Source organism: Elephas maximus, chromosome 15 (genome assembly GCF_024166365.1).
Source record: "Elephas maximus indicus isolate mEleMax1 chromosome 15, mEleMax1 primary haplotype, whole genome shotgun sequence".
NCBI lineage: Eukaryota > Metazoa > Chordata > Mammalia > Proboscidea > Elephantidae > Elephas > Elephas maximus.
This window is the reverse complement of record NC_064833.1, coordinates 13,450,573-13,474,757: the sequence shown is the minus strand read 5'-3', so window position 1 is coordinate 13,474,757 and position 24,185 is coordinate 13,450,573. Positions and strand designations below refer to the sequence as shown.

The 24,185-nt window shown below is 39.2% G+C and overlaps 1 protein-coding gene across 9 annotated transcripts in view; it reads right to left on the bottom strand.

The window, feature by feature from the left end:
* CYRIB (CYFIP related Rac1 interactor B) overlaps window positions 1-24,185 on the bottom strand; it is a 181,148-nt gene that overhangs the window by 37,052 nt on the left and 119,911 nt on the right. For 5 of the 9 annotated variants that reach the window (XM_049853750.1, XM_049853753.1, XM_049853749.1 and 2 more), the window contains one exon: window positions 10,190-10,224. The exons of 3 other annotated variants lie outside the window; for them this stretch is intronic. The gene's annotated coding sequence lies outside the window, so the exon portion shown is untranslated. Of the gene's footprint in view, window positions 1-10,189; window positions 10,225-19,936; window positions 20,097-24,185 lie in introns of all 9 variants that reach the window. One more of the 9 variants, XM_049853752.1, reaches the window with a different exon arrangement.

The following is a 24,185-nucleotide window of genomic DNA, read 5'->3' as shown; positions in this document are numbered from 1 at the left end:
ACCATCAAGTTGATTCTGACTCGTAGCGACCCTCCAGGACAGAGTAGAACTGCCCCACAGGGTACCAAGGATGTAACCTTTACGGAAGCAGACTGCCATCTCTTTCTACTGCGGAGTGGCTGGTGAGTTTGAATTGCAGCCCTTTCAGGAGCAGCCAAACACTCAACCACTGCACCGGAGTAAACAGTCAATAAATACTTATTGAATTAACTTGATAGCCTTAAATAGGGGAGATCCAGTGGCATTTCTTTTATTTAAAAGTGCAGTTAGGTACACAATAATTTAAAGAACAGGTAGAATCACAATTCCTTCTTGGCTTCTGAAATGGCTGCAATTCACAGTAGGAATCTGGCAGCTGATAGTACTGAAAACACTAAAATGGCCTTATGTAAGAACTAACAAAGCCCCCAGTAGCTAAATGCCAGTTTAATGGAAATAATCAACTCAAACACATCTACCAATAAAGTATCTGTAATAATTATCCTCACATTATGCTGTTATGCTCTACAGTTACACTGCTAATTACTTTTCAACCTTCTCTCCCTTCTCAAGAAGTTGCAAACAGTATCTTTTGTTCTTGCACAATAATGACTGAGCAACAAATATCTGTTCATTAAATGGCATACACCAAGAGTTCCCTTTATCCCTGGCCCTTTTTGTTTTCTGAGGCTTATGTAGTGAATAAGCTTAAGCAGAACCTGAGACCACAGGAATTCAACTCTTCCCCTTACTCTCCATTCCACACAACTTGATAAAAAAGTAGACTCAATGTCCCCTCTGGGGCTTTATATTCAGTTTTTTCTCCCACCTCAATCCCTAGATGATCTGAGCATGAGCTCCTGGAAATCAAGAATTGAAAAGTGGCAGGAAAACATTACGTTGTTGTACTTAAACAAGAATAAATGAATGCTAAGTAGCCAAAGAGGCGGACTGTGCTGTTTATTTACCTATTACCTCTCAGCCCCAAGCGTTTCTCTCTATAATTTGCTTTACAGTGCTCGGACAAAAATCTGGAAAGTACGTTTCCCAGACTCCTTTGTCAGCTGCTTTCCCATTAGATTCCATCAATGAATGGCATTAAAAGGAAACTGGTAAATGGGGAAAGACGGTCAGTCCCTCTTTTTGTTTTTCAAGTCCTGTCAGCACTTCCTCCAACAGCAAAAGATGGCTACAGCTCCAGGCTCTAGCTTCTTCTGGAGCTCCTTAAAAGCAGTGCAGTGTCCGGCCCCCTCTTCAGAGGCCTGGGGACTTTTGCCTTGTGGGGCTCCTCCTTTGAGTGGCTCAGTTCTGCCTAACCCATCTCTTCCCTTGTGGTTCCCCGCGCCCCCTGCCACCAGCATCTTCCTTCTGTTCCTTCAGGCTTCCAACACTTCTGTAAATAATGTAAATATTAAATTCCTGTTTTAAAATACCTAGCATGGTTTCTGCTTTCCTGCTTGGAGTCTGGCAGATACAGGGAAGGTTATAAAGAGTAGTTTAATCCTCAATCTTACCAACACTTCCTAAATCACCTGTTACCATAGAGCCCTGTATTAGAAGTTATCAGCTGCTAGTTTAGCTGTTAATAAAGTGAACCTTTGATTCTCCTTCTTTTGGGGGCTGTAAAGAGAGAAAGGTGTTATTAAAAACAGAAGGGCTGAGATATTACTGGGTTCCTGCCTATAAAACTATCACAATAATAATAAAATCTCACAAAGAATCCCTAAGTCCATGTCAAGATCAACACATTTTCAGGCTAATAAATTACACGTCCCAACCCGTTGCTGTCAAGTCGATTTCGACTCATAGCGACCCTATAGGACGACAGAGTAGAACTGTTCCATAGGGTTTCCAAGGAACAAGTGGTGGACATGAACTGCTGACGTTTTGGTTAGCAGCCTGAGCTCTTAACTACTGTGCCACCACGGCTCCAAATTACATGTAGGTTAAGTAATTTGACTTAAAGTAAGGACTTAAACTCTTAAGAGAAATTGACTTAGAGAAAAACAATGGATTAAAAATTGAGAAACTGGGTTTCTAGTCCTGACTCTATCACGAAATATGTGACTTTACACAAGTCGGTTCACTTCTTGTTAGACTAATCTCTCACACTCCTTCTGGCTACGATTCTGACACGTGAGGCTGCACCTTTCCTAGTGCTGACATCTAGTGGGTGCACTTAGATTTGGCCATTTTAAAATGAAAAAATCTTATTTCAACTATTTTAAAGACCGGCATTTGGATGTCTGGTTGTGTGCCATAAAGAAATCAGGAGACCACTACCACTCGTTATGTGGTGGAGAACCATAACTGATTATTACTGTATCAGACTGTCATGGCATCTCTGAGTTTGATTCACAGATCACTGGTACTCTACCATGCCTCAGGCCATTAAAAATTAAACCACCCAATACCTAGAATAGCAAATGCATAGATAAGAGTTTATTACCAGGTTACCAGGGGTTGGAGACAGGGAGGAATAAGGAGTTATTGCTAAAAGGATACTAATTTTCTGCTTGGGGTGATAAAAACTTTTGGAAATGAACAGTGGTGATGGCTGCACAACATCATTGTTAGGTGCCATCGAGTCGGTTCCTACTCACAGCAACTCTACGCACAACAAAATGAAACACTGCTCAGTCCTGCACTACCCTCACAATCGTTGTTATGCTTTAGCCCATTGTTGCAGCCACTGTGTCAATCACCTCATTGAGGGTCTTCCTCTTTTTCACTGACCCTTTACTTTATCAGGCATGATGTCCTTCTCTAGGGACTGGTCCCTCCTGATAACATGTCCAAAGTATGTGAGATGAAGTCTTGCCATTCTTGCTTCTAAGGAGCATTCTGACTGACAGGCATGTGGGGTGCCCAATACATGGAATATAATTCATGTCATTGAATTGTGCACCTATCTACCAATCCCTGTGATAGATAGGGAACATCTGGCATTAAGGAATTCATAGAGAAGAGTGTATGGCATGCTTTCAAACAAAAGCAAAGGATGCTATGAACACACAGAAAAAGGAACATCTAACCTAGCCTTCCACTACCCATCTGTCAGTTTGTCATCTCGCAAGTTGCTATGATGCTGGAAGCTATGTGACCGGTATTTCAAATACCAGGAAGGTCATTCATGGTGGCAAGTTTCAGCAGAGCTCCCTGACTAAAAGAGACCAGCAAGAAAGGCCTGGCAATCTGCTTCAAAAAATTAGCCCATGAAAAACCCTATGGATCACAACAGAATATTATCTGATGAGATGCTGCAGGGCTGGGCAAAGTTTTGTTCTGTTGTACATCGGATCACCAAGAGTGGGAGTCGATTTCACAGCATCTAAGAGCAATCTGGCCTTGGTACGGTCAGTAAAGGCTTCTCAGAGGGGCTGGTTCTTTATTCTCTCTTTTCTATTTCTTTAAATTAGAAACTTCTTCAAACATGAAGAAAGCAAAGAACAAATCATCATATTGACACTACCTCCCAAATTAAAATAATAACACTTTGACATTTTGCCTCACATGGTTCCCACTCTTTCTACAGTTAACCTCCCATTCTCGCCCTTCCCACTTTCCTCCCTCTGCTAAGGTAATCACTATCTTTAAACCCACCCTCTAAAAGCATGCCTCACTTCCAGACCTAGTTTTCAAATTTTTATTACAAAGGTACAAATCCATTAACATCATAATACTGTTATGCTGTTCAATTTGCATAAAAGACATACTATATGAATCCTTTTAAGACTTGCTTTTCTCATTCAACTTTTTTTCTTTTAGAACTATCCATGTAGCTCTAGTTCATTCATTTTAGCTGTTGAAAACTATTCCACTGTTCAAAGAAAAGTTTATTTATGCATTCCCCTACTGATGGACTGTAAAGGTTGTTTTCAATGTTTCTGTAACAATAAATCATGCCTTACGCAACCATACACACACTATATATACTTTCGGCCATGTATGAGAATTTCTAGACCACCAAACCAAAACCGTTGCCATTGAGTCAATTCCGACTTACAGCAACCCTACAGGACAGAGTAGAACTGCCCCAAAGGGTTTCCACAGACAGACTGGTGGATTTGAATTGCCAACCTTTTGATTAGCAATCAAGCTCTTAACCACTGCGCCACCTGGGCTGCACAGCTACCTAGAAATGAAAAGGTAGCTGTAACTTTTCTAGATGGTGCCACATTGCTTTCCAAAGTACTTCTATCACTGGGCCACCAGCAATGTAAAAGATTCCCTCTTTTCCCACTCTCCGAAATCTCAAACTTTAATTTTTAGAGTGTGAAAAATCTCATTAATGTTTTAATACTCATTTTCTTGATTACCAGTTAAAATGAGCATCTTTTTATGTTTATCACCCATCTGGGTTTCTTCCTCTGTGTAACGTGGAAAAAGGAGGAGGAGGAGAGAATCTTCCTGTTTCTGACCAGAACAGGCCATCAGCTGCTACAGAACAGCAGGGATGGAGCCATTCCAGTGTCCAATGCCCCAATTAAGGGGCAGAAGCAGGCACAGCCTGTGGGGTCCAGCTGAGTGGTGGTGGCGGCAGCTTATCTCTAGACATCACCCTGTCCTTTCTTGCAACTCATTTCCTCCTTTGCTCCTCCAGCCTTTCTACTATCTTTGTAACCAATCCTGAATATTAAAATTTCCCCAGTTTGAAATGCTCAGAGTGGTTTGTTTTCCTAACTGGACTCCAACTGACACGCCATCCACTTTTTTCCCCCACGGATTTTAGGAATTCATACATATCCTGGATACAAATCTTTTAATGCTTATATACATGGCAAATACTTTGTCAGCCTGTAAATAATTTTATTTATGTTGTCATTTGTCATACATAATCCAATCTTTCATCTTTTTTGTGGTCTCTCCTTATTGTTTAATAACAATTCTTCAAAATTGCCTGAACTATTCTTAGCCTTTTATTCACTTACGTATGATTGTCAGGTTCTATGAAAAACTCCGATGGGATTTTGATTCTATTCTTCGTTTAATTACAGGCCACCGTGAAACCCTGGTGGCGTAGTGGTTAAGAGCTTGGCTGCTAACCAAAAGGTCAGCAGTTCAAATCCAGCAGGTGCTCCTTAGAAACGCTATGGGACAGTTCTACTCTGTCCTATAGGGTCGGTCACTACGAGTCAGAATCGACTCAAGAGCAGCAGGTTTGTTTTTTTCTGGTTTTGTGATGCAGAACCGCTATGTTTATAATAGCAACCGTCTTTCATTTAATCAGTGAATATGGTAGATTAATGACTAATTTTCTAACGCAAAAACCATCCTTGCACTCTAGGGATCAACTTTATTTGGTCATTTTTAAAGAACATATTTCTAGGTTTGGTTTATTAGTATTTCACTTTGGATTATTTCGTGAGACTGATTTATAATTTTTCCTCTCTGTACTTGTCCACTTTTGTTACCAAGTTTATTTTATATATATGGGCTTTTTCTAGTCAACAGATAGTTTATGTTAGTGTCAATTCCTTGATGTGTTTTACAACGAAGTTCTTTCGAACATGTAGGAAGTCTACATCTTTTTCATCTTTGGAACTCTAGCTTCAAGCAATTCAAGTCAAAACGCTCGTTAATTTGTAAGAGAATACCTAAACTAATGGCATCCTGTAAAAGGAGAGCTTTAGGTCAAATGAAACAAAATGCAACTTCACAAAGCTTAAAAGATAAATTCAACCAAGGACAAGGTTAAAGGTTTACTGTTAACAAGTTAAAGCTCACCTAAACAGTAATGGCATTTTCCACAATATTCTTTATCACCAGTGAATTTCAATGGATTTCGCTTGTTCTTATGCGTTACAGCACTTAGATAAAATCCCTGAAATTCCTAAAGATTGGGAAGTCCACCAGAATTTGGCATCTAGGAGTAAACCATTGTTCCCAGTTACACCATTTTATAACTGAAATGGATAAGAAGGTCTTATAATTCATTCTTTTCCCTTCCTTCTCTCACAGTTTTTAAGTTAAAAGATAAGGTATTCTCTCAAGTATCCTTCTGATGGAATGAGGACTCTTCTTACCAGTCCCCTTGAAGACTGAAAGACATCAGGCAGAATGGCTTTATAACCAATATTCACTGAATCAGAGAATCTTAGACCAGGAAAGGGCCATACACACTAAAATGGAAGACACCAAGCTTGACCGGCAACCTTAATATGAAGATGTGCCAAGTAGCCATCTAGCTTCTGCTTAAAACTTTTATCTGCGTAACTACAAGGAGTAAGTCGTTCTACTTTCAAATGATAACTTTATTTTTAGAAACTTCAGTAGATGTCTAGAAATTTTTAGAAACTTCAGCCAATATTTATGAAGCACCTATGTTTACCACTATATGGAAACATGACTATGGTGGATAATAAATACAACACGAATCACACAATTCTTACACTGAGCTTTAAAAAAAAAAAAAAAAAATTTTTTTTTTTTTTTTTTTTAAACCACCTGTACTCATTGGTCCCAGTTACCATTGATATCCAGGAACTAAACTAAACAATCCCGTCACCATTTGACAACCAACTAAATAACTGAAGTTATCTTAAAGTATATTAAAGTGAGGTCAAAAGAAAATTATCCATCAAGCTATATATAGTCACATAAGCACGAAATTATAAATAACATTAATGATACACATCTCCTGTCTATAATTATGAGGGCTTAGCTTCTGAAATAAAGTTTAGAAGTGGATATTAAGGTAACAGGCCAAAGGAACAAAGGACACCAGAACCATTTTTCCCTGTAGCTGTATCTTAATTACCTTTGTACCCAAATTATTTTGCAGAGGGCCTTACATACTATCAATACTAAATGAATGTCAGTCAATGACAGATCTTACTGTGTGCCATGAACTATGCTAAGTACAGACATAATCATGAAATCTTCAACTATTTTGTGAGTTAGTTAGCACCATGATTCCCATTTTACTTTTAAGAAACCTCACAGAAGGATTAAGTAACTTGTCCAAGATCAACATTAACCCACTGCCCACTGCAGTCGAATGGATTCTGACTCATAGCGACCCTATAGGGCAAAGTAGAACTGCCCCATAGTTTCCAAGGAGTGGCCGGTGGATCTGAACTGCCAACCTTTTAGTTAGCAGCCATAGCACTTAACCACTATGCCACCAGGGTTTCCACATCAACAATTAGTAAGCAGTAAAGTTGGAATCCAAACTCAGTCCTCTTAGCCATTTTGCAACATTGCTTCTTATTCATAAACACAAGCACACAAAATTCATCTGACAAGAGTTAAAATTTTTTCTTGCAGTTGTTCTCAAAAAAAATTAATTCAACACTAGTACTCAAATTTCTAAATCAGGAAAAAAAATTCTCCTAGAAAACAAATTTTTAAGGGGGAAAAAGTACAATGACAAAGAAAAGAAGACAGGTGTTGACTTGGGAAATGTCCTTAAATACTTCTCTATTGTTGGTCAGGTCAGTTTAGGTCTGACATACTAAAGGAATTTAATACAGTAGAATTAGGAGAAGGCAGTCAAAACCGTTCTTGTTCTTGAATTTAAATTAAAATGATGTTCTTAAATACAACTCCCCCAAGCACATCATAATCAAACAGAATACAAAACCAAATATTAAATGTATTTTTCTCTTCTTGGTAACATATAATTAAGTTTTAAAAGAGAGAGATTTGAATGGTTTTTCCACATTATAAATCGGTACTTCTTGTAATGCTAAGGAGACTCCAGCAGAGGTCATTCATTACATTTTGATGGTGCAGAAGAGGTGGAAATTACAGCTCAATATATGTTCTCATTATATCATTTTAAAAAATATTATTTGACTTCATTTGGCAAGTAGAAACAGATGCCCTGGATAGATTTAAAATACAACCTCTGTGATAATAATCAAATGACATGGACTGATACCTTCGACTAAATAATATTAGAAAAGCTGATTTATTAAAAAACAAAAATAGGAGGTAACCTATTGTTCTCATTAAGATACTAATTTTAAATGACTCTCTGAAACCATTAATGAAGACCAAACTGCAGTCTGTGTACATCATATAAACTTTTGAACTAAGTATGCCATCTAGTTAGTACAACTTTTGAAGTTTCACAGGGCATATAAAAGGACAATATTTATATATAAAAAAGAGTTTAAATAACTAAACTACTTTGCATATTTTTACCAAATGTCTAAAGTTGCTGGCTGAGAGAAGAAAAGGAAGTGAAGGGCATGAGAAAGGATAGAAAACCTGAGCCCACATTAAAGAATTCATGAAAATAACTTGAAATCATGCAGCTCAATGCCCTCACCCAGAGCAATGCAGCAGCTTGGGGCAAAAGCAGCAAATTGGTAAACGAACTGGGTTTAATCCAATGACCCTGGCAGTGCAGCTTTTGAGGATATGTTTAAAATAAGGCATCAGGGCCACATCATATTGCTACAAAGAACCAAGCACCACAGACAAAAAAATTCAGACATCCCACCAGGTCCCCTTTAAAACAGATCTTTACGTTGTTCTTGCTATCAACTAAACTTGGATAGGCCTGCCCTTCTCTTCACTTATAAGTCATCTACAAGATGCTAGACAAGCACCTGAATTTAGTGAGACCCTTCCAGGTTTTCCCTAACATAGGCTGGCACATTTTCACTGTACAGTTCATGCTACTGAAGTAACCTGTGAAACACTTTGTGACTTTTCCGAAGTCTACCTTTTTTGGTGCTTCCAGAGCACAAGCACAGGACACTTACTATTTGCATCCTTCCTGTGGCAGTTACTCATGACACTGCTCTTGTTAAACTTTTGGCATCTTACATTGACAATTTTCCCATGTTTATTTAATGATCCTTCAGCTGGAATGTGAGTTCTATAAAGGAGGCACTCTCCAAGTCTTTACACTTATTTTCTACTCCTTTCTCCACACAACATGCCATTGTTGCTGTTATACCTGATCGACAAACAAAAGAAGCTTCTTCAAAACTATTTCAAACTTCTAGCATAAATGATTAGGATATTTCTTTAGGAATGGATGGATAACTCTGCTTCTTTTAGGTTAGTTATACAGAACATGAAAAACTACACTTACTCAAGTGTAATAGAGAAAAAAAGTCCAGTTGACTTTTCACTGACAGGAATCCTTAATCTGGGATCCAAAGATCCCAGATGGAATGCAGGGGTCTGTGAACTTGGACAGGAGTCTTTTTTATTAACCTCTATGGGTAATTTAGCAATTCCATCACTCAAGATTGTAGGCAACAAACTATAGTATTAGCAGTATCTATGAATTTGTCAGTAACAGACATCACAAATGTTATTACAATTGTTGCAGATGCTGAATTATATGAAATTACACTAATTAGCAGACCTGCCACTGAAGCATATTCTCTAAGTACATATACTACTCTGTCATGAATTTATATTTTCAATATTTACTAACTATATTTTGATACAGCTGGTTTCCTTTTTAATCCTATGTATTTTATTTCAGACATACAATCATTATTCTGAGGAGGGATTCTAACTGTCACATACAGAGTACGTGAGGTGATTATAATTCCTGAGGGCCACAGTAACAGCTGTCTTATCAGCACTAATGAAATTACAAGCTGGCTTTGAAGTGTAAATACCCCGTTTATGACTAGGTAAGAGCACAGAAAGACTTTAAGCTGAACATTTGCTTGAAGAATGGAAAATATGTCTATAGAAAAACTACATTTTCAAATATCCATTAACTTGTTAGAATTGAAAAGATTATGGATTATAAATGTTTAAGAATTCAGGATCCTTTACAGTACTTTTCAAGATTTAAAAAAAGGATCAAAGCCAATAGGTAGAATTCTTATTTAACATAGTGCGTGAAAGTGTCTTCCCTTCTAGCACCCAAGGAAAACTACACACACACACCCCATATCACCACAAACAAGTCTGAACGACTAGAATTACTGCACAGACCTCTGCTGAACAACTACATTGGTGACGGCTGAAATGACTTCAGAAACAATTCAAAGAGAAACATACCTCTCCTATTGAAAGCAAGCTGTAAAAAAAAAGCTCTCATTACATTTTCCCCACTACTTCATATTTTAAGCCAAAAATTAAACAATATAGGGTATTTCCTAAAGATATTTTCAGGAACTCACAATATTACATATACAGTTTCCTTAATTGTATTTAGCCAATGCAGTTTTTAAATCATAACTTTTCATTTGTATTGGAATAATCATTTCCCCAAAGACATACTTACCTTCAGCCAGTGCTGGTGATTCTGTCCTTGTCCCTCTGTATAAAGGAAAAAAAAAAGAGTCTAAAACATTACTATACTTTAAAACAAGTTTTTTAAAAGCTAACGTTAAAGTTCATGAATGTTATCATATGCATATGTTTATTCTATATGTGTATATAAGTATATACACGAATGCGGAAGTTATTGAACAGTATCATTAATACCACACCCAAGTAAAATTTTGTTGAAGGTCATTAAAAAGCGCCTGCAGCAGTATATCCACAGGAAACTGCCAAAAATTCAAACTGGATTCAGAAGAGGATGTGGAGCCAGGGACATCACTGCTGATGTCCGATGGATTCTGGTTGAAAGCAGAGAATACCAGAAAGACGTTCGCCTATGTTTTATTAACTATACAAAGATATTCAACTGTGTGGATCATAACAAATTATGGATAATATTGCAAAGAATGAGAATTCCAGAACACTTAACTGTGCTCGTGAAGAATATGTACATACCACAGCCTCCACCAGACTGAGTCCAGTATAACTAGATGGTGTTCGGATACCACCACTGACTGCTCTGACAGGGATCACAATAGAGGGTCCCAGAAAGAGCTGAAGAAAAATGTAGAGCAAAATTCTAACTCACAAAAAAAGACCAGACATAGACTGGAGAAACCCCAAAGAGTATGGCCCCTGGACACCCCTTTAGATCAGTATAATGAAGTCACGCCTGAAGTTAACCCTTCAGCCAAAGATTAGAAAGACCCATAAAACAAAAAGAGACTAAATGGGTACATCAGCCCAGGGGCAAAGACTAGAAGGCAGGAGGGGACAGGAAAAGCTGGTTACAGGGAACCCGTGACAGAGAAGGGAGAGTGTTGACATGTCATCGGATTGTTAACCAAAGTGATAAAACAATATGTGTACTGTTTAACGAGAAGCTGGTTTGTTCTGTAAACCCTCACCTACAGTACAAATAAATAATAAAACTTGTACATAGATCAACAGGCAGTTGTTTGACTAGAACAAGGGTATACAGTGTGGTTTAAAGTCAGGAAAGGCGTGCATCAGGGCTGTACTCTTTCACCATACCTACTCAATCTATACGCTGAGCAAATAATCCGAGAAGCTGGACTATATGAAGAAGAATGGGGCATCAAGCTTGGAGGGGGGCTCATTAACAACCTGCGATATGCAGGATGACACAACCTTGCTTGCTGAAAGTGAAGAGGATTTGAAGCACTTACTGATGAAGATCAAAGAGTACAACCTTCAGTATGGATTATACCTCAACATAAAGAAAACAAAAATCCTCACAACTGGACCAATAAGCAACATCATGATAAGTGGAAAAAAGACTGAAGTTGTCAAGGATTTCATTTTACTGGGATCCACAATCAACAGCCATGGAAGCAGCAGTCAAGAAATCAAACAACATACTGCACTGGGCAAATCTGCTACAAAAGACCTGTTTAAAGAGTTGAAAAGCAAAGACATCACCTTGAAGACTAATCTGTGCCTGACACAAGCCATGGTGTTTTCAATTGCCTCATAAGCATGAGAAAGCTGGACAATGAATAAGGAAAACCAAAGCAGAAGACTTGATGCCTTTGAATAGTGGTGTTGAAGAATATACAATATACCACGGACTACCAATAGAACCGACAGCACTGGGTTTTTTTTTTTTTTTTGCTGAGACCATAAGAATGACCAAATCTCTGTCTTGGAAGAAGTACAACCAGAACGCTCCTTAGAAGCAAGGATGGCAGGACTATATCTCACATACTTTGGATAGGTTATCAGGAGGGATCAGTCCCTGGACAAAGACACCATGCTTGGTAAAGTACAGGGTCAGTGAAAAAGAGAAGATCCTCAATGAAACAGACTGGCACAGTGGTTGCACCAATGGCCTCAAGAATGACGACGACTGTGAGGATGGTGCAGGACCGGGCAGTGTTTCCTTCTGTTGTACAAAAAGTCACTCCGAGTTGGAACCAACTCGACGACACCTAACAACTTAAGTATATATGTGTGTATCTAAATGCATGCGTGTATGTGTTGGAGTTACTCAACACATTATTTAGGAAGGACCTACCAAGAGTAAGTCACTCTCAAGAGACTCAAAGCCTAAAAGTATACAAAGAGAAGTACACAGTTCTCATCATAGCTATGAAGGAGATAAGAAGGGAAGAAAATGAGAACCCCTCTTTCTTCTAGTAACAAGGGGCCTAACATCAAAGGACACATATTTATGTACTCTTATTACTGTTTAAGCTCACCCAGTTTCGATGTATTATAAATCAGTTTTACAACAGATACTAAAGTTTTTATTCCATGGTGATAACCTATTATTTGCCAGAGATAAATTTGGCAAAACTCTGTTGAACCACAAAGTCCTCTCTACAATTAGTTTTACTACTTCAAAGCCTGAAATAATTTTAGGTAAAATGAAATCTTCAGAATGAGCTTATTCTAATTTTGCGACTAACAGCCACTCTAGCAAACTAGCTTAGTTCACATAGAGAATAAGGAACTACGGTAACGTAAGCTCCTCTATATTGTTATGAGCAACGCAACCACTCACCTTGATGTAAAATTTTCTTTCCCTAATTGTTTATTCTATAACCCAAGGGTCGGGGATTTAGCAAACATACAATTTCTATGTATAAATGTGCCTGATAAACCCCCTTGAGGGGCTGGGACACAGTCTTCTATGATGTTAAGTGCTTCTACACTTGCGCTGTCTTCCCAAGTCTGAAATGTGGAGCTCTACCTCTGAGAGACAAAAAGCATGGGTTCAAGAACCAAGGGATAGGAATAGGATTGGCAGCCTTAGGTTCTACTGAATTATAAATTTTGATTCTGAGGGAAGAGTAGGGGGGCTTCTGCCAGAAGACACAGGAGGGGTTCTGCTGAATTCCGAAGCAACAACTACCACCTGGTCATTCTGGACTCCTTATGCTAGTGGACCAGCATGCTAAGGAAGGAATTACCATATTTAGGGGTGGGGATGGATTTAAAGTTACCCTAATAACCATGAGTACCTATGGCTGCTGTTACACAACGGGGTCAGGAAGGAATATACTACAAACCTAGAGGATTCAACTGACACTGCCATGCTCAGTGATAACGGTAAACGGGCAGCTTCAGCAACAAGGGCCCAACAAGGATAAAGCCACTAAGGGCACTGATCCCTTGGGGTCACCCACCGGGGAACAGCTTGAACCTGCTGAAGTGCTGGCTGAAGGTGAGGAAAATCTAGATCAGGTGGTGAAGAATGGAAACGATGAATTTCAATTCTATATAGCCTCAGGACTAGGTGCAACGGTGGGGTCTAGAGCTTGTCCCACTGCCCTCCTGCTGTAAGTCTACTGTAGAGACTGTGGCCAACCACCACCTTAAAAACTCTGTAGAGCAGGCTGCATGAAATAGAGAGCACTTAATGGAGGGTACAAGACTGGATGGTATCAGACACCTCTTATGCCCCACCTCACATTTTCACTCCAGCTTAGGCATCTCCTCCCTCCAGCTGCACTCTCTCTTGACTTACTTTCTGTTCTGAGGGCTTTGCAGTAAGTAAGAGATACCTACACCAACTCTTCCGGGACCCAGAGACATGCAAACCTGAAGTATGAAAATATTAACACCAGGTAGGCAACCCTCAACCAATGGGGGATACAACCTAGTAGATAAATATCCTTTCTTCTGACCATTGGTTAGATGACTCGGGCATAGTCCGCATGACTTCTCAGAGGGCTTCCTCAGGATCAAGCTCCAGTTGCTCACAGAAGCGACCAGCTCAATAATGTACGCCCTGGAATTAGCTTTCCCTCCTCCTTTCACTTACTCCAGGTCCTTCAACTTCTACTTCTTATTAACAGGTTCCCAAATAAGTTACCCGCAGGAAACCCTGTCTCAGACTTTTGGGGTGAAACCAGCCTACAACACCTGTTTTCCAGGACACCACACTTCCTTTGTTTCATCCTACCTCACTGGATGCTCCTTCTTAATCTCTGCTGTATTTGTCTTCTCTCAAACCTTGTCCCACTGACATGCCCAGAGCTCAGTCCTGGGTTGTATGCTCCCTTCGTGGTCTCTATCTATCTCATGGCTTTATGTACCCAGTTTAAATTTATATATCCGGTTTAGACATTTCCCACCAACTCTAAGTTCATGTAGCCACTGCCTAATCAATACCTCAAACTTAACATGTCCAAAATTGAACTTCTCTTCCATCCCAAACCTGTTCTACCTGCAGCCTCCTGAACCTCAGTGGATGACAACTCTATCCTTCCAGTTTCTCAGGCAAAAATCTTGGATTCCTCTTTGACAACTCTTATGCCCCATATTCCCCGTAAACTCTCACTACAAAATCTTTCCTCCTACTATCTTTAAGTTGAAAGTTCAGATGCCTTAGCAGTATTACATCTATTCCTTTTGAATTTAAGAGACTCAAGAACAGGAGTTGCAAACTGAAATGCATATGGGGTTGGCTAGGACCATTTAGATAAAAGTATTTTGACTGTGGCAAACATATGACGCTTTATCTAAAGGATGCCACTGCTATTCATATGTCATGCTAAAAATACAGGTGATTCAGTGCGGGATATTCACGTAAAACAATTTTGAGACGTTAGCAACCAATAAAATTAGTTTTAGAAACACTCACTGAGCCAGACAAAACACGTCTGAGTGCTGTATTTGATCCATAAGCCACCAGTTTGCAACTTTTGCTTTAAAATTTCATACTGTCTATGATTTATTATACTGTTAATCTTTTGAGTACTGGTAAACTTTCACTTTTCTCTATCAGCTAAGAGATGAACGGAGGCTATTTATGAACAAGCCTAACCACTCTGGTTTTCCTCAAAACTCCTCTTGGATCAATGTTACTACAAATGGAATGAATGATGAACTCTTTCTGCTTTTTCTGTTAAAGACAAAACTTCCTTCCCTAAACCCTACTACCCACCTGGCCAGTGCCGTCGAGTCGAAAACCCCACTACAGCCACCCAGAAGTTAACAAGTGTATTAGCTGGCTACTTTCACAAACCACTGCAAAAAATCAGTGCCACTTGCATAAAATCATGTGGAAAAACTTCTATTTATTCTAATTCTTAATAAATCAAGAAATAAAATACCTGTAAATGTTTTCACCCTATAAAAACCACATCAGGTAATAAATACGGACTACTAGATTAAAAAAAAAAAAAACTTTTTTTTCTATTAGATAACATTTACATTAGATAATCCAAGTATCTGAAGTCTACGAACCTAGAGATTCTTCAGGTAAGCGTTAAAATAAAATTTCTTTGCCTCCAGCACAACAAACTATAGGAGTATTACTTCTGAGCATTCTATCAACCACATTTACAGCTCTGCAGTATTTTACATGAGGGTATGTAAACCCAACTGGTTACGCAACCCAGACCTCATTCCTCCTTCACTCGGGTATTACCATGACATCTAACTGGATGCAATTTGTTTAAGCTCCCCTTCACATAAACAATGTTAAAATCATCTTAGGAAACAGAAAAGAGCACTTGAATTAATAGGCCTACTGACCATGTTCCCAGCTTAGATAATAAATATAAGTGTCATATTATTTGATATCAACAACTATGAATTATGTTTTAAGAAGAACTTGAAAGCTTATGCTATAGTCATTGGAAAAAAAAGAAACATGAAAGTCTATAAAATTTCTTTTTGAAAAGCTGAGGAGCAGATGCAAAGGATCAGCCCAATTCCGTAATGTAATTAAAATGACGTGTGACTGGCAGACGCATACAGCTAGGGGAAAAGAGCAGAAGAATCAGAATAGGCCCAATAATTTATAAATGTGTAAAAAACATACACATACTCCTCAAACGTTTACTGGAAAGTCAGCTACGTATATTGTGCCAAAACAGGTATCCCCAGGAGATGCTATGATGGAAGAGACTGACTGTACTCTCTAGAAGCATCAGTCTTAACTGTGGCAATTAAATTGCTCAAGGTAAAAATGAAGTGTCATGAGAAACATCTATACGCAGAGCGTGGGAATTAACAGAGAGATTATTTCCAGCTAGAGGTAGGGCACGGTAATTAGGGTATTAGGAAGGATTTTCTGAAGCCTGTATCTGACACAAGACTTTGAAAAATGAACAGTATTTGGACAAGCAGAACTGAGTATTTGGAAGGTTCAAAGAGAATATTCCAGGCGAGGAAAGTATAAAATAAGCATCACAGAACCATGAGGGGGAAAAAAAATTTATAAACGGTGTTGAAATAACCTCACGGAAAACTGAAATGAAGCTTTCTCTACCTCTACATCCCAGAGGAATTAGAGTTTAATTTTTCAAAACCAAATCTTAAAGAAAACAGAAAGTGTTTTACATATGTATGGAAGAATAAGATACTAAAATTTGAGTAAGAAATCTAAAATGGAAAGACAAAATCAATCATAAAAAGATAAATATCCCAACTATTTTAATAGTTCATGTAAGTGTGTGTGTATATAAAACATCAAAATGAAAGAGGGAAAGATTGTCATACTTTACAAGAGGAAAAGTAAAATAGTTAAGTACATACATATGAAAAAATTTATACTCTGGTGGGGGGAACAAACATTGCTGCGAGTCGATTCCAACTCATAGCAAACCCTACAAGACAGAGTAGAACTACCCCGTAGCATTTTCAAGGAGCGGCTGGTAGACTGGAACTTCCGACCTTCTGGTTAGCACCGAATGCCTAACCAGAGCCACCAGGGTTCCTACTCCAGAGAAGGTACATTCAAATAAAAGCAAAGGCTTGGGGGTTTTTTGCTTGCCTTTTTCAGGGTTTTTTTTTTTTTTAACAACTCTATATGATGACCAACAGGACGAGCTGATGACGTACTTCCGAAGCGTGGTTTAGGTAAGACGATTCACTGAAATCCTAATCTGTGCATCATGTTTATGGTGACAGGAAATAAACATTTTCTCGCATCACTAGCAAAGCCCACAGACGAATCCTACAATTTAATACCTTTACTTCAGGGGTCTGTTCCACTTTCGAGATAATGCCTAAATAGCAGAAGCTTTTGAGATCACTCTTACCTTTTCCCAAGGTGTTATAATTCCCGTAAAAGCCCTCTTATCCACCATACTCAGAACCAGAAGTTGTTCAATTAATTGCAATTCTTGTGGAAACACTTAAAATATACAGTATATAGGGCTAATGGACCACAACTACCACAGCCTCCACCAGACTGAGTCCAGAACTAGATGGTGTCCAGCTACCACCACTGACTGCTCTGACAGGGGTTACAATAGAGGGTCCCAGAAAGAGCTGGAGAAAAATGTAGGAAAAAATTCTAACTCACAAAAAAGGACCAGACTTACTGGCCTGACAGACACTGGAGAAACTGAGAGTATGCCCCCTGAACACCCTTTTAGCTCAGTAATGAAGTCACTCCTGAGGTTCACCCTTCAGCCAAAGATTAGAAAGACCCATAAAACAAAACGAGACTAAAGGGGTACACCAGGCCAGGGGCAAGGACAGGAAGGCAGGAGTGGACAGGAAAGCTGGCAATAGGGAACCCAGGGTCGATAAGGTAGAGTGTTGACATGTCATGGGGCTGTTAACCAATGTCATAAAACAATATGTGTACTAAGTGTTTAATGAGAAGCTAGTTTGTTCTGTAAACCTACATCTAAAGTGCAATAATAAAAAAAACAAAATCTATAGTTTATGTTCGTTTCATTAGCTAATCTTTTTCTGTAAGGCCAAAGCCTATTCTCTGAACACAGGTCACCGCTAGAGTACTGAAATAGCATTTCCTGCAGAGCCTAATGAGCTTCTTTAAGCTATCTGTGGTTAAGGACAGCTGTTTTGTTTTAAATTTCCCATACAACACGGTCCAATACTTCTGTAAAAATTACTAGGAAAAACTACAATACTAGAAAAATGAAGCTTTTCAAAGACTTCTAAAATCCAAGTCCCAATTCTTTGCAGACTGGCAACAAAGCATCAACTAGTGGTGGTCTGTGAAGAGCTCTTTAAAAAGCACTAGCATAATCAAAGGAATCCTGGAGTGGTGCAGTGGTTAAGCACTGGGCTGCTAATCCAAAGGCTGGCAGCTGGAACATACCACGCTCCATGGGAAAAAGATGTGGCAGTCTGCTTCTATAAAGATTACAGTCTTGAAGACCCTATGGGACAGTTCTGCTCTGTCCTATAGGATTGCTACAAGTTGGAATCAACTCAGTGGCAATGAGTTTGGAGTTTGTTTTTTTGTTAGCATAATCAAAGCATGGGCTCTGGATTTAGGCTGTCTAGCTCTGCCTTGGACAAGTAATCAATTTCTCTCTGTTTGCTCATCTGTAGGGTGGGGATAATAAAATACCTACTTCACTGGGTTCACCACCCGTATGTCAGCTTGTTGTACTGTGGTGGCTTGCCTGTTGCTATGATGCTGGAAGCTGTGCCACCAGTATTTCAAACACCAACAGGGTCATCCATGGTGGACAGGTATCAGCAGAGCTGCCAGAACAAGATTAGGAAGAAAAGCCTGGCAATCTATTTCTGAAAATTAGCCAATAAAAATCCTTAAGATCACAACAGATTACTGTTCAATATAGCGCGGGGAGATAAACCTCCAAGGTCGGATGGCACTCAAAATACACAGTGACCACAACAATGGACTTGAGCATACCACCAATAATGAAGATGGTGCAGGACTGGGCAACAGTTTGCTCTGTTGTACATGGGGTTGCCATGAATTGGAGCCAACTTCAAAAGCAAGTAACAACAACCTCCTCACTGGGTTATTTTAAGGATTAAATAAATGAATATATGCTTAGCATTTAAAACAGTCCCTAACACGTAAAAAGTTTTCTATAAATGTAAGCTGTTATGGTTGCTGCCATTATCACTATTGTATAAACCATGCCCATAAACACAAATTTTCTAAAATGTCCAAGTTCTGTCTCTTTAAAATAAAATGAGATAAAAAGACCAGACTTAATGGTCTGACTGAGACTACAGGAATCCCAGCAGTCATGGTCCCCAAACCTTCTGTTGACCCAGGACAGGAACCATTCCAGAAGACAATTCATCAGACATGGAAGGGACTGGACAATGGGTTGGAGAGAGATGCTGATGAAGAGTGAGCTACTTGTATCAGGCGGACACTTGAGACTGTGTTGGCATCTCCTGTCTGGAGGGGAGATAGGAGGGTAAACAGGGTTGGAGACTGGCAAAATTGTCACGAAAGGAGAGACTGGAAAGGCTGACTCATTAGGCGGAGATTAACTGGGAGTATGAAAAAAAAAAAATTTTTTTTTTTTTTTTATGGAGTAAGGTGTATATAAGCTTATATGTGACTGACTTGATTTGTAAACATTCACTTAAAGCTCAATAGAAATTATTAAAAAAAAGAAATGAGAAATAGATCCTGAAAAATACAGAATGCTTTATTTATAGTTTTATAGTTAGCTCCAATTGTTTACATCATAAAGTAACCAACTATGTCACTTCTTTTAAAGTCTGTCAGTGACTGATCACTGCACGTTATTCACTTTACACACAGACCACAAACCATTGTAGCTGTGTTGCCTCCTTGTCTCACCGTATGAGCTCATGACAGTTTACAGAACTAGGTAACAGAAAGAAGGAATCAGTGAACAAAAGATGAAAACGCAGCAAAGAAACAAATAGTGGTAACACTGGAAGTGAAATGTGAATCAAATATAAATGGGGTTACAGAAGAACAGCTGACTGTGGGAAGGTTAATACCGCTTACCTTAGCAGGACTACATACACAGCCAGAGGAACTTAGCGAAGGCGAACTTATCAACATAAATGAGGACAGTGGCTGTGATGAAAGGATGACGACGTCCCAGAGGAAGTGATGTCAGCAAAAAACTTCACGTTAAAGGAACTCTCGGATTTATTTCACAGCACTGAAAGTGCAAAGAATAAAATGCTGGAAGTTGATCCAAACATAGGAAAAAGTACCACAATGTGCTCAAGGCAGAGACATGATGCCCACTCCATATTGTAAGGTAGAGGACGAGAAGAACAATCACTGTTCAAACCACTCTCAGCAAGTTTTTTTTTTTTTTACAAACACTTTAATTCTCCATGTTTCCAATGTTTTAAATTTCAGTGTAGTAAATAAATGATAATTTTACTGTTTATTTTCCTACAATCCATAACAGCAAGAGAGTTTTTAATGTTTTGAAAAAAATGTAAAGGTCCAGGAATACTAATTTTGTCTATGGATTCTCACAATCACTGTGCACGATTTCGGCAGGCACAGGTATTTCTACAGCTCCACACTACGATGCGAAACAAGGACTGCCTGTATATAGAATTCTTACAACTTAATAAGAGGATAAGCAACCCAATTAAGAAATTAGAAAAAAGGTATGAACAAACAATTCACTAAAAAAAAACGAACTGCAAATAAGCACTTGAAAAGATGCTCGTCGTCATGAGTAATCAGAGAATGCAAACTGAAACCACACTAAACCACACTAGATTGGCCAAAACATTTTTTATAAACTCATCGTAACGAGTGCTGAGGAGGATGCAGAACGCCTGGAATTCTTATACACCACAGGTGGGTGCTGCTGTTCGGGCCGTTGAATAGATTCCAGCTGGTAGCGACCCTATAGTTCAGAGTAGAACTGCCCCACAGGGTCTCCAAGGAGTGATTGGTCGATTCAAACCGTCGACGTTTTGGTTAGCAGCCAAGCGCTTAACCACTGTGCCACCAGGGCTCCCACAATGCTGGCAGGAACATAAAATGTACAACTCGTCTAGGAAACAGTTTGGCAGTTTCTTTAAAAAGCTAAATAAATAAATACCTATTGTCCTATAGGGTCGCTATGAGTCGGAATCGACTCGATGGCAACAGGTTTGGTTTTTTAAAACCTATGGTACAGCCATTACACTCCTGGGTATTTACCCTAGAAAAACGAAGGCATTACGCACGTATGAAGAACTGTACATGAATGTTCACCACACCACTCTCTGTGACAGCCTCAACCAGAAACAACCCAAAGGTCCATCATCGAATGAACGGATAACTAAAGTCTGGTATACCTGTACGCTGGAGTATCATTCAGCAATAAAAGCCACGAGTTATCGAGGCAGACAATATGAATGAATCTCAAAGTCATTATGCCAAGTAAAAGAAGCTAGATATGAAAAGAGTACATATACATACATACTGTGTCCATTTATCTAAGATTCTAGGAAATGCAGGCTAATCTTCAGGGACAGGAAGTGGACAGGTAGGTTGCCTGGGGTCTAGGAGCAGGCAGGATAAGTAGATTTCAAAGAGACAAGAAGAAGTTTTTGGGGGTGATGGATTTGTTTATTACCATGACTGCGGTGCTAGCTTCAAGAGTGATTATCTATGAGCTCATCAAATCGTGTACTTTAAATATGTGCAGTCTGGTATATGTCAATTAGATAGTAATAAAGCTGTTTCAAAAAATGGCCCATGGACCACCTGCATCTGCTAAAAATGCGAATTGTCAGGCTTGCCAGGTCCTACACTTAATTAAAATCTGTTGGGGGGGGGTCGAGCCTAAGAATCTGCATTTTTCCAAGGCCCAGGTGACTTCAATACCCACTAATACTTTGGAATCTGGAGGCTCTAGTGTCTAGATCCTCCAAAAGAACTATCACTCCCACCTTGTATAGATACATTAGAACTTTAGTCCATCTATTTTTCCTAGAGCACCAAGTCTTAGTGACTGACAAATACTTACTTTAATAATACTTACGCCAACATGGCCCTAAGGGAGCACTTACACCATAAATACCACATGAAGCCCATACAGAACTTAGACATCTTGGCTGTTACACATTCATTTCTATTTAAATTCTAAAATCTGGGTTACAATTTATGAGTGATCTCTGTAATAGGATAATGAAAGAAAAACCCATAGAGTCACAGATTTTTAAGGCTCAAAATACACCTTTAGAATCATCTTCTATTCCAACTCCATTTCACAAATGAGAAAAGTGAGACTTAGAAAGGTTAAATTTGGGCAGAGTCAGCACTAAAATATTCTACTTTCTTATAAAATGAAAATCTTCTATTCCAAATTTCTTCTAAAATGAAAGGCTTTTCTTCCACTGCTTTCCATCTCTCCTATATTTTTTTGACTGTATCTTTTCTCTAGCTCAGATTTTTATACTCTCATTCCTGAACTACTATAATAATCTTTGAAATTATTAGCCTACTTCTAGTTCTCTCTAACACACCACAAGCTGGCACATTTAGGAATCCCAATTCTGGTTGCAGGCTACTCCTACCAGGCATCCTGGAAGGATGAACTGAGCACAGCCCCCAGATAAGCTCTGCCCATTCCAGTCCTGCAATTTGTTTCCTCTCCCTGAAAAGGCACTTTCCCCTTCTTTCCAAAATGCTCTTATCCCTAAAAGTCAGATTTAAAGCTTTCAAAAAGGCCGTTCCCAAGTACTCCAACCCACAATGAGCTCAGCAACCCTAAAGCACTTTCACCCAACAACGTGCTGCTACTCGTGTTAGTCATTTCCCCAAAGGAAGGTAAGCTCCTAAAAGGCATGAAGTTTGTCCAATTCTTTTGCACCCTACTTAATGCTTAGTACTTAGGTATGTCACAAGAAAGGGAGACTGCGTACCACAGAGGTGGAAAGGGTTGAACCTAGTGGCTCATGAAATCAGTCAGATCCTGGTTTCAATCCTAGTTCTGACACCTGCTACAGTAACTTAGGGCCACAGGCTAGTGAGCACCCTTTCCTCACCTGTAGAACGGGATTAATCATTTACCTTACACCACTGCTATAAGAATTAAATGACAATGCATGTCTAGTGTCTACCAAAAAAGCACAAAGTGAACACTCAATGAACTGTAGCTATTATTAAAAATACAGATTAAATACTTACCACGTCTGTCAGTTTGTCGTACTGTGGGGGCTTGTGTGTTGCTGTGATGCTGGAAGCTATGCCACCGGTATTCAGATACCAGCAGGGTCACCCATGGAGGACAGGTTTCAGCTGAGCTTCCAGACTAAGACAGACTAGGAAGAAGGACCCGGCAGTCTACTTCTGAAAAGCATTAGCCAGTGAAAACCTTATGAACAGCAGCGGAACACTGTCTGATATAGTGCTGGAAGATGAGCCCCCCAGGTTGGAAGGCACTCAAAAGATGACTGGGAAAGAGCTGCCAAAGTAGAGTCAACCTTAATGACGGGGACGGAGTAAAGCTTTTGGGACCTTCATTTGCTTATGTGGCATGACTCAAAATGAGAAGAAACAGCTGCAAACATCCATTAATAACCAGAACCTGGAATGTACGAAGTATGTTTCCAGGAAAATTGGAAATCGTCAAAAATGAAATGGAACACATACCATTGATATCCTAGGCGTTAGTGAGCTGAAATGGACTGGTATTGGCCATTTTGAATCAGACAATCATATGGTCTACTATGCTGGGAATGACAACTTGAAGAGGAATGGTGTTGCACTCATCAAAAAGAACATTTCAAGACCTATCCTGAAGTACAATGCTGTCAGTGATAGGATACTATCCATATGACTACAGGAAAGATCAGTTAATATGACTATTATTCAAATATACACACCAACCACTAGGACCAAAGATGAAGAAACAGAAGATTTTTATCAGCTGCTACAGTCTGAAATTGATCGAACATGCAACCAAGATCCACTGATAATTACTGTTGATTTTAATGCGAAAGTTGGAAACAAAGAAGGATCAGTAGTTGAAAAATATGGCCTTGGTGACAGAAACAATGCCGGAGATCGAATGATAGAATTTTGCAAGACCAACGACTTCTTCACTGCAAATACCTTCTTTCACCAACATAAATGGCGAATATACACATGGACCTCTCCAGAGGGAACACAGAAATCAAATTGACTACATCTGTGGAAAGAGACGATGGAAAAGCTCAATACCATCAGTCAGAACAAGGCCAGGGGCCGACTGTGGAACAGACCATCAACTGCTCCTATGCAAGTTCAAGCT